We start from the raw sequence: 8328 nt of genomic DNA, 5'->3' as shown, positions 1-8328 counted from the left end.
GTCAACCTGCCTTGCCATATCAAGTAGGCCTGGGTGGGTCTTCTTCTACTGAGGCTAGACAAGGTGGTTCGATTAGAAGAAAGGCATCCAGAGGCAGGCAACAGAGTCAGAGAAAGCCCCTGCTCCTGCTGTTAGAGGTCCCACATGAGGACCAAGCTAAACATCTGTTACCTATGTGTGGAGCCTAGCCCATGGGTGCTCTCTGGCTGGTCTCTGTGAGCCTCTATGGACCCAGATTAGTTGATTTTGTAGGTTTTCTGGTGGTGTCCTTGACCTCTCTGGCTCTTATAATCCTTCCCCTCTCTTCCATAAGATTCCTGAGCTCTGCCTAATGCTTGGCTGTGGATCTCCACATCTGTTTTCATCAGCTGCTGGGTGAAGCCACTCAGATGACTGTTATGCTAGCCTCTTGTCTGCCAAGTATGGCAGAATATTAATAATAATAGTGTCAGTGGTGGTCTCTCTCTCATGGCATGGGACTCAGGTTGGGCCAGTCATTGATTGGCTAGGTCAAAGGTTTTGTGGGTGGATTGGTGTTCTCCCTCCTTGCAGCGGAAGTCCCACCTGGCTACAGGAGGCAACTACTTCAGGCTCCATATCCTCCTGCTCCTAGGAGTCTCAGCTAGGGTTCCCTGTGTGGAATATGCAAGGGACAGAATCTTCATCTGAAAATAGATTTTGTTAGCTATCCCTTTGGCTTAAGTCTCCTGTTCTCAAGAATTGAAATAGAATTCATAATCTATTTGGGGAACAGTGGAGGATGAGTCGGCTATTTGACTTAATATGCAAATTTGCAGATTTTCAATATCACTAAGTTCCCCATGTGCACTGTGACTGTACATTCAGTGAACAAGAGATTACATAAATTGCTTAGCAAAGCCTCTGCTGAGTGTTGCACCGGTTGGTAGTGGGTGTTGTAAAGAACAAGCCCCACCTCAGACCCCAGAAGCTACACAGTGTGGGGACGAGAAAAAGGTAAAGTGAAAATTCCGAGTTAGAGCTAAGGAAGGAAGGAAGGAAGAAAGGGAGAGAGGCGGGAGGAACAGAGTGAAGGCAGCAGGCAATGGCAATAGTAACATGTTGAAAGAAAGTTGGGCACCATTAAAGCAATGAATCATTGGTTTAAACCAATTATGCAATCCTATTCCCCTTTGCCATGAGTGGTTGGAATGGCCATGTGACTGTTTCTGACCAATGGGAGAAAAGACAGACTCTCAGGGGACCTTCTTGAAGGCCCTTTTGGTGATGAAAGATGAGAGACCATGGGCAGAGTTTTCCCTGTAGAAAGCGGAAACAATTGGCAAAGCTGCCTCCAGATGGTTTATTCTGTAATATTGGGTAAAGATAATCTTATGCCAGGAAAATCAGGTGAAGGGGTCTGGGTAAGAAAAACTTTGAGCCATGTTTTCAAGAGCAAGAGGGGAAAATCACTAGTGAAAAAAGCAGGAAGACGTGGAGGACGGGCACGTGGAACGGCACAGAGGTGAGAAGGCCACGGCCTTTCTAGACTTCCTTGTTATTGTAGACACAGCCTTTTGAGTGTCTGGAAATTCAAGTTCTATTATGTGTGCTCTTCAAAGGTTTTGAGTTAAGCACACATCCAGAAACAAACAGTAACCTGTAATTTGTTCCAGCCGTGACTCTACATGGTTTTTAGTCTTGGAAGGGGAGAGGATCATGTGGTGGCAGTCTTTGTTGTTTTTGTTCTCAGTGACAATGCAGATGAAAGCTGGGTCTTTTGTTACTCCTGGTCATGTGAGAAGCAGCTCCCAAGGCGTGATTAAACATGTAAGGGTTTTGTTAGAGGACCTGCCTATGAGAGGAGGCAGGGTGAAGCCTTCAAGTGGAGAGAGACTTTAAGTGGACTAGGCAGGGACAGAGGCATCTCTGTGTCCACTCTCAGCCATGGTGCAATCTAGAGAAAGGGTCTGAAAAGCCACAGGGAGAGTGTATGAGAAATCTGCTCTCTCCCTGGATTAGGGCTGGGCCTGTCTCAGTGTCCCTGCCTCACTTACAGCAGGAAGCAGGCCCTAAACTTAGCCAAGATGATGGGTCATAGAGCAGCTGACAGGGTGGCCAACTGCTCCACTCTTTCCTATCTGCAAGGATATTCTCAATTTCATTAAACACACACACACACACACACACACACACACACACACACACACACATAACAACAGAACCCAAACAAAACTGACTAGGGCTGGTGATGGAAATAAAAAGACAAAATATTTTATAGACAAAGTTCTTAGCCTTGTAGTGTGTTACAGGACCCTATGAGGACTTGAGTTTTCACGGTGGCCTCTCCCCAGAAAACATCTTATGTACAAAAGGGTGCCTGGGCTGGCAAGGCTCCATGGTCTTATCTCAGGCTCCCAAGCCCCTCCCCTCTCCAGTTTGCTCCCCAGTGCCTGCTGCAGTATTTCCTCTGTAGCTGGCAGTGGGGTTCATCCTTCCCGTCATTCCTCCTGCCTCCCAGACAGACATAAGGTCACAACTGCAGATGCACGTGAGTCTGAGGGGGGGGGGGGATTGTCCTTGACTAAGAGTCCTGCTATCTTGGCTTTCAAGGCCTTGGTAGGCTCCATTTCCAGCCTCAGAGCTATGAGTCCAACGTCTGAGGGACAAGGCTGCTTCTCCATTACAGCATGACTATTATCCCCATCTCAGTCAGTAAGAATCTCTTCCCATTTTCCTTACATTTGTCGGGCGGGCCCTTTGTAATTTGGAGTTTCAGAAGGTGGACTGTGATGTTCTCTTGAGTTTACCCTCAGGGCTTGAGGGTATGGACCCTCTTGTTATGCCCCTGGCAATCCTTATGCTCATGTAGTTACATGTGCTCATACATGTCACACACATGTGTGTGATGAGTCCTCCTACACAGAATAGAGAACTTTTATGTGTGGCAATCTCAAGACTCATAGAGTTGTACAGTTAGCAGGCTTTATAAAGTTACTGTGAGCAGTGAACTAGAAGGTATAGATTCATGGCAGCTTCAAAAAGGGTCAACACAGACACATGGAACCTAACATAGATTATAACCTTAAATTCAAAAGCCTACTTGCCTGAGTGGATTCTACTGTTTTAATTTTTCAAAATGGAACAAAACAAAGCAAATAAAAAAAAAACCCAAAAAGCAAAGTATTGAGAGACTTGCCCAAGGCCACACTGACAGGACAGAGATGAGGCCCAATTCAAGGAGGGCCAGCTGGCGCAGCGAGGTGGCCTCTAACATGGCTCTGTCCCCATCCTTTGCTCATTTTTTTCACCAGAACTGAATCTGGAAGGCCACACATCACCAAGAATGTGCTTGTCAGATTATCTCAGAGTCCCTGCCCCTCCACACATGCCTGCAAATGACCCATGAACTGTGCAGCCACTTATTATGAGGCTACAAATAAGTTGTAGCCAGTAGGCAAATCTGCAAATAAGGAATCCACAAAGAATGAAAATTAATGGTACAAGATTTAATAATGCACAAAGGGCAATACAATGAACACTGTAGCTTTTTTCTTTTCTGTGTCCTCAGATTCTCCCAGCTGCCCCAAGGCCTCTTCTCCTCATCCTCGGGCAAAGGCTGTTACTGACTGTAAGTAAAATTCTTGGATGAATGAAGTGAGTGGTTATAAATAAGAAGATTTGAATTTGAAGAAGATCTAAACTCAGAGAACTATAAAAACACAGACAATTTATTCTCTAAACTTTGCCTTCCATGACTAAAGTGGAGCAATTATTTAATTTGAATGTGAACATGAAGAGCCCCTGGCAGTCAGACACTTGCTCTGGGAAGCACTGACTTACTGAGACTTTCAAGTGCACACCATATCCCTGACCTTACCCCTCTTGCTCCCTGGGGCTCCCTACATGCCCTCAAACTGATTTCACAGAAGGATCCTGGAGGAGGGAGCACTCTCTCAGTTGCGTCCTCTCTGAGCATGTCAAGTGGCTTCTAGTTAGAGATGAAGGGACACAGGGAATTCTAAAGGACACATGCAAATCAGTGCCTCTCTTGGAAAGATGGGGGCCTCTCGATACTTGCCTCTCTAGAAAAACTGGTGTGGAGCCTTTACCTTCCATCACAAGTTCTGAGTCAAGTTATGAGAAGAGCTTATCAGTTGTTAGTGCCCACAACCTGGACAAATGCACTAAAGCCAATTCTTTCTTGTCAACGTGAAAGCTGTTTTATATTATTAATAATAATTATTATTATTACTATTCATGTCTGTAGTGTACGTATACGTTTGCATATGTGTGGGTCCATGTGTGTGCAGACGCATGTGGAGGGCAGAGGTTGATGTCAGGTGACCTCATCAGTTGCTCTCTACCTTCTGTATTGATGCAGGCTCCTGCTGTGTCTGTAACACACCCATTTGGCCAGTTTTGCTGGGCAGTTTGTTCGTGGAATCCTTTGCCTCTGGAGCACAGGAAGTATAGGCGGGCCTCTGTGTTTATTTGGTATTTATGTGGCTTTAGGATTTCAGACTCTAGCCCTGCCACTTGCACGGTAAATGCTTTATCCCAGCTTTGACCATGACCATTAAAAAAACCTTCTATTTTCAGATTTTGGTGAGATGAATTGGGAAACTCTTACATTATTTAGCTCCATTTATAACAGAAATATGTAGATGAGGTGCTTTATGCCACATACTGCAATATAATTTTTTTTTGTAACATGTTATTGTCATTAGACCCAACCTCCAATGTCCTTTGAATTTATGGCCCTTAACAGAAAAAAAAATGTTCTCCATCTGTGCCAAATGATTTCTTGAGGAAGGAAATATAGCTTTGGTTCTTTGTACTTACTGTCTAAGCAGCAAGAACACATATGTAGCTGTTCACAGCAATATGGAAATGCTAAACATGGCTGTGGCTTAGATAAGTGGTTGTAACCTTGCTTTTCTGTCACAGCACATATATAAATTGTTCCCACAACACCATTTGGGTAATTGTGCTTAACCTCCATCCTTTAGGAGATGGCTATAACTCTACCCCTTTTTTGCCTACTCATGGCAACAGAAGGCTATGAGCAACGTGCTGACATTAAAGGGCAAACACATCTTTGCTTATTTTTAAATGCCACTCACTGAAAACTTTAGGACTTTGGTTGGTAATGAATTACTCACAGTGTACTTCTCGCCTAACCCCTCACGCATTTCAAAGGTGGAAAGTACTGATTAATACAATAAAAAGTATTGATTGCAACTGGGGGTTCCCAACACATCAATACATGTAGTAATTGCTGCCGGGGTTATCAACACAACCCTTCAACCTCTCAATAACCTCAGAGCAGCAGCTTGGCCATGTGCCTGGCTTTGCCCTTTTACACAGAAAGAAGAAGAAGCTTATGTAGCTTCCAGAGTCAGGCAATGCTCTCTACCCTTCTTCTTTCCTTGCTATGAGGGCAGCACTCAGTCAAGGCCCACTCAGCATTTCTCAAGTTCTGTGGATTCTTTCAGTTATGGCTTCAAAGGAGACTTACAGTCTTCACTCCATGAAGGCAGTGGTTTTTTTTTTCATTTTTTTATCCTTTATTAATTTATTCTTGTTACATCTCAATGATTATCCCATCCCTTGTATCCTCCCATTCTTCCCTCCCTCCCATTTTCCCCTTATTCCCCTCCCTTATGACTGTTCCTGAGGGGGATTACCTCCCCCTGTATATGCTCATAGGGTATCAAGTCTCTTCTTGGTAACCTGCTGTCCTTCCTCTGAGTGCCACCAGGTCTCCCCCTCCAGGAAGCCTACAAGTAGAACATTATGATAGGCAGTGGTTTTTATTATTGTTGTTGTTCAGAGGTGGGCAGAGGGGAGTACTTAAGTCCATCATGAAACTCTTGGTCTCTTGTATGGTTCCTCTCCTATTTCAGGGTGGTGGTGTCTCTCTCACACTGCCCCACCACATGATCCTACGGCTTCTCAGGACAGAGCCTACATGGTCAGGCTACCAATCCTGGAAGGAGTTGGGAAAGAGGAAATAACATGTCTGAATTCTAGATGCTGACGGAAGACAAATAGTTTCTGTAATAGCTATGATATCATAGTCTATTGATCTGATAAAGACCATGACCAAAAGCAACTTGGGGAGGAAAGCGATTTGTTCTGTTTACACTTCTCCATCCTAGTCCATCACTGAGAGTCAGGGCAGAAGCCAAAGAAGGGATGTGGAAGCAGGGACTGACACAGAGACATGAGGGGAGCTGCACGGCTTGGTACCTGCTCCTCGTGGCTTGTTCAGCCGGCTTTCGTCCATAATCCAGGACTCACTTCAGTCGCTAGTCAAGAAAACGTTCCAAAAATTGTCTACAAAAAAATCTGATGGAGGCATTTTCTCACTGAGGGTCCTCTTCCACTGGACTCTAGCTTGTGCCGAGTTGACAGAAAACTAACTAGGGCAACATTGAAGACGGGGAGCTCACCTGTAAATAGGCATGAAGAAGAGGTCAGGTTGGCTCAAGTCAAAGCATGGAGTAATTCTTTTTTTTTTTTTTTTTGAGAGGTGAAATCACCAACTGAGACTAGCTTTATCTGCTTTTTTTTAATATATATATATAAGAGACCTTGAAATGGGGTGTCTCCCTCCATCAAATCCCTTCCCTCAGGGCTCAGGATCCTGTGGAAGAGGAGATGGAAAGATTGTCAGAGCCACTGGGGATGAAAGCCGCAAGGGAATCCAAGTCTTCTAGACACAGGAGTCCTGACACACATAACTTCACAGAGACTGCGGCAGCATGCACAGGGCCTGCACTGGTCTAAGTGAGATGGGTTCTCAGTGAGAAAGGAAGCAAACACAAACTTCCACCCATAGCTTAGATGATATCTCCAATCACAAAGGAAAAAAATTAGCTTTTTCCAATGGAGTCCTTCTGAATACACAAACCTCATACGGGCAGGCCCATGCTTAGCACTAATGGCCACCATGAATGAACTCAGTGATGGTTTTGGAGTTTTTTCTGTTTCTGTTTTTTCTCTTTGTTTTGTTTTGTCTCATAATGCTTTGTATGGGCAGTTTGTTATTGTTTTGTCTTTAATCCTACAGGTCTTTCCCTTATATACTTGATTTCCATTTTTTTTTTTTTGTATCTATGTGGTTTTTTTGTGCTTTTTCTTTGGATCTTTTTTCCACTTGTTTGTTTTCTTCTATTCAGGTTTGTTTTTATTTTCTTATTTTTATTTATTGTTACTATTTTCAGATGCTTTTTTGTTTTCTAATGAAGAAGAAAAGAAAGGGTATGGGCTTGGGTGGGCTGTGAGGTGAAGAGGATCTGGGAGGAGTTGCAGAGGAGAACTGTAATCAGAATATATTTTATGAAAAAAATCTACTTTTAATAAAAAATAACATGAGTGTTCTCATTGCAATTCTTCTAATCTTTGTAGGTTCACTCTACCAGTTCCCAAGTTCCTGTCCTTTCTGAGAACTCTAAGGCACATGTAGTTACTTCCACCAACAGGACAGCAGGGAACAGATACTTGGCCAGGCTAAGTGACTTGCCTGGGCTGGTACATATAGAATCCGCACCGGGCCTATCTGCTGTCATGTTTACACATTTTCATACAACCACATAGCCTTCCTAAAAACACTGTTCATCTCCTCACATTCTCCTGCCTGGAGAAAGAGGGCAGCCTTCCAGAAAGGGATGATGTTTGTCCTGGTTTTACAAATGAGTGGGAGGTCAGAGACAGAGAACGAGGCGGCAGGAGGAAGGCAAGCCAAGCTTAAGAAATGATGCCAAGAAAAGCTTTAGGGTTGGAAGAAGTAATACATTGAAAGAGGGATGGAACTCCCAATGTAGAAACATGTGGGCAGAAACAAAATAATGAAATTCCACAGCTTTGGTAGGTGTACAAGGTAGGGTCCAGTGCTAAAAGAGCCGAGAGTCATGTTAAGAAGGCTCTTGAGAAACTGCTATGACCATGAAGCCTTGAGAGGTGTTGGCTGAAGAGTTCTGACAAGTGCAAAGCAGAGCTATTGAGCAATTGAGCTCAATTGAGGTGGAGTCCCATGTCCTCTCAGGGCTCTATCTGTATATGTACAAGATGTAGTCCCTGTGTGTGTCAAGCTCTTTTGGGACCGCAGATGTCAGGTTCTAAGTTCAAATCATCCCCTTGCTGATATTGACCCCTGGTAAAAGAAACTATGTGTGCATATGTGTTGGTGTGTGTGTGTGTGTGTGTGTGTGTGTGCATATGCACATGTGTGCAGTGATTGTTAACAAAGAGTGTTGTTAGCTGTGTGAGAATAAAGTATTATATTCAGTGGAACAAGATTTCTTGAAATGCATGTTTTTCTTGAGCCTCCATGACCCCTGCCAACTAGGAGTCTCAGCTGGT

Source organism: Acomys minous (genome assembly GCF_964271855.1).
Source record: "Acomys minous genome assembly, chromosome: 8".
Lineage (NCBI taxonomy): Eukaryota > Metazoa > Chordata > Mammalia > Rodentia > Muridae > Acomys > Acomys minous.
The sequence above is the reverse complement of the archived record's forward strand: the minus strand, read 5'-3'. Positions refer to the sequence as shown.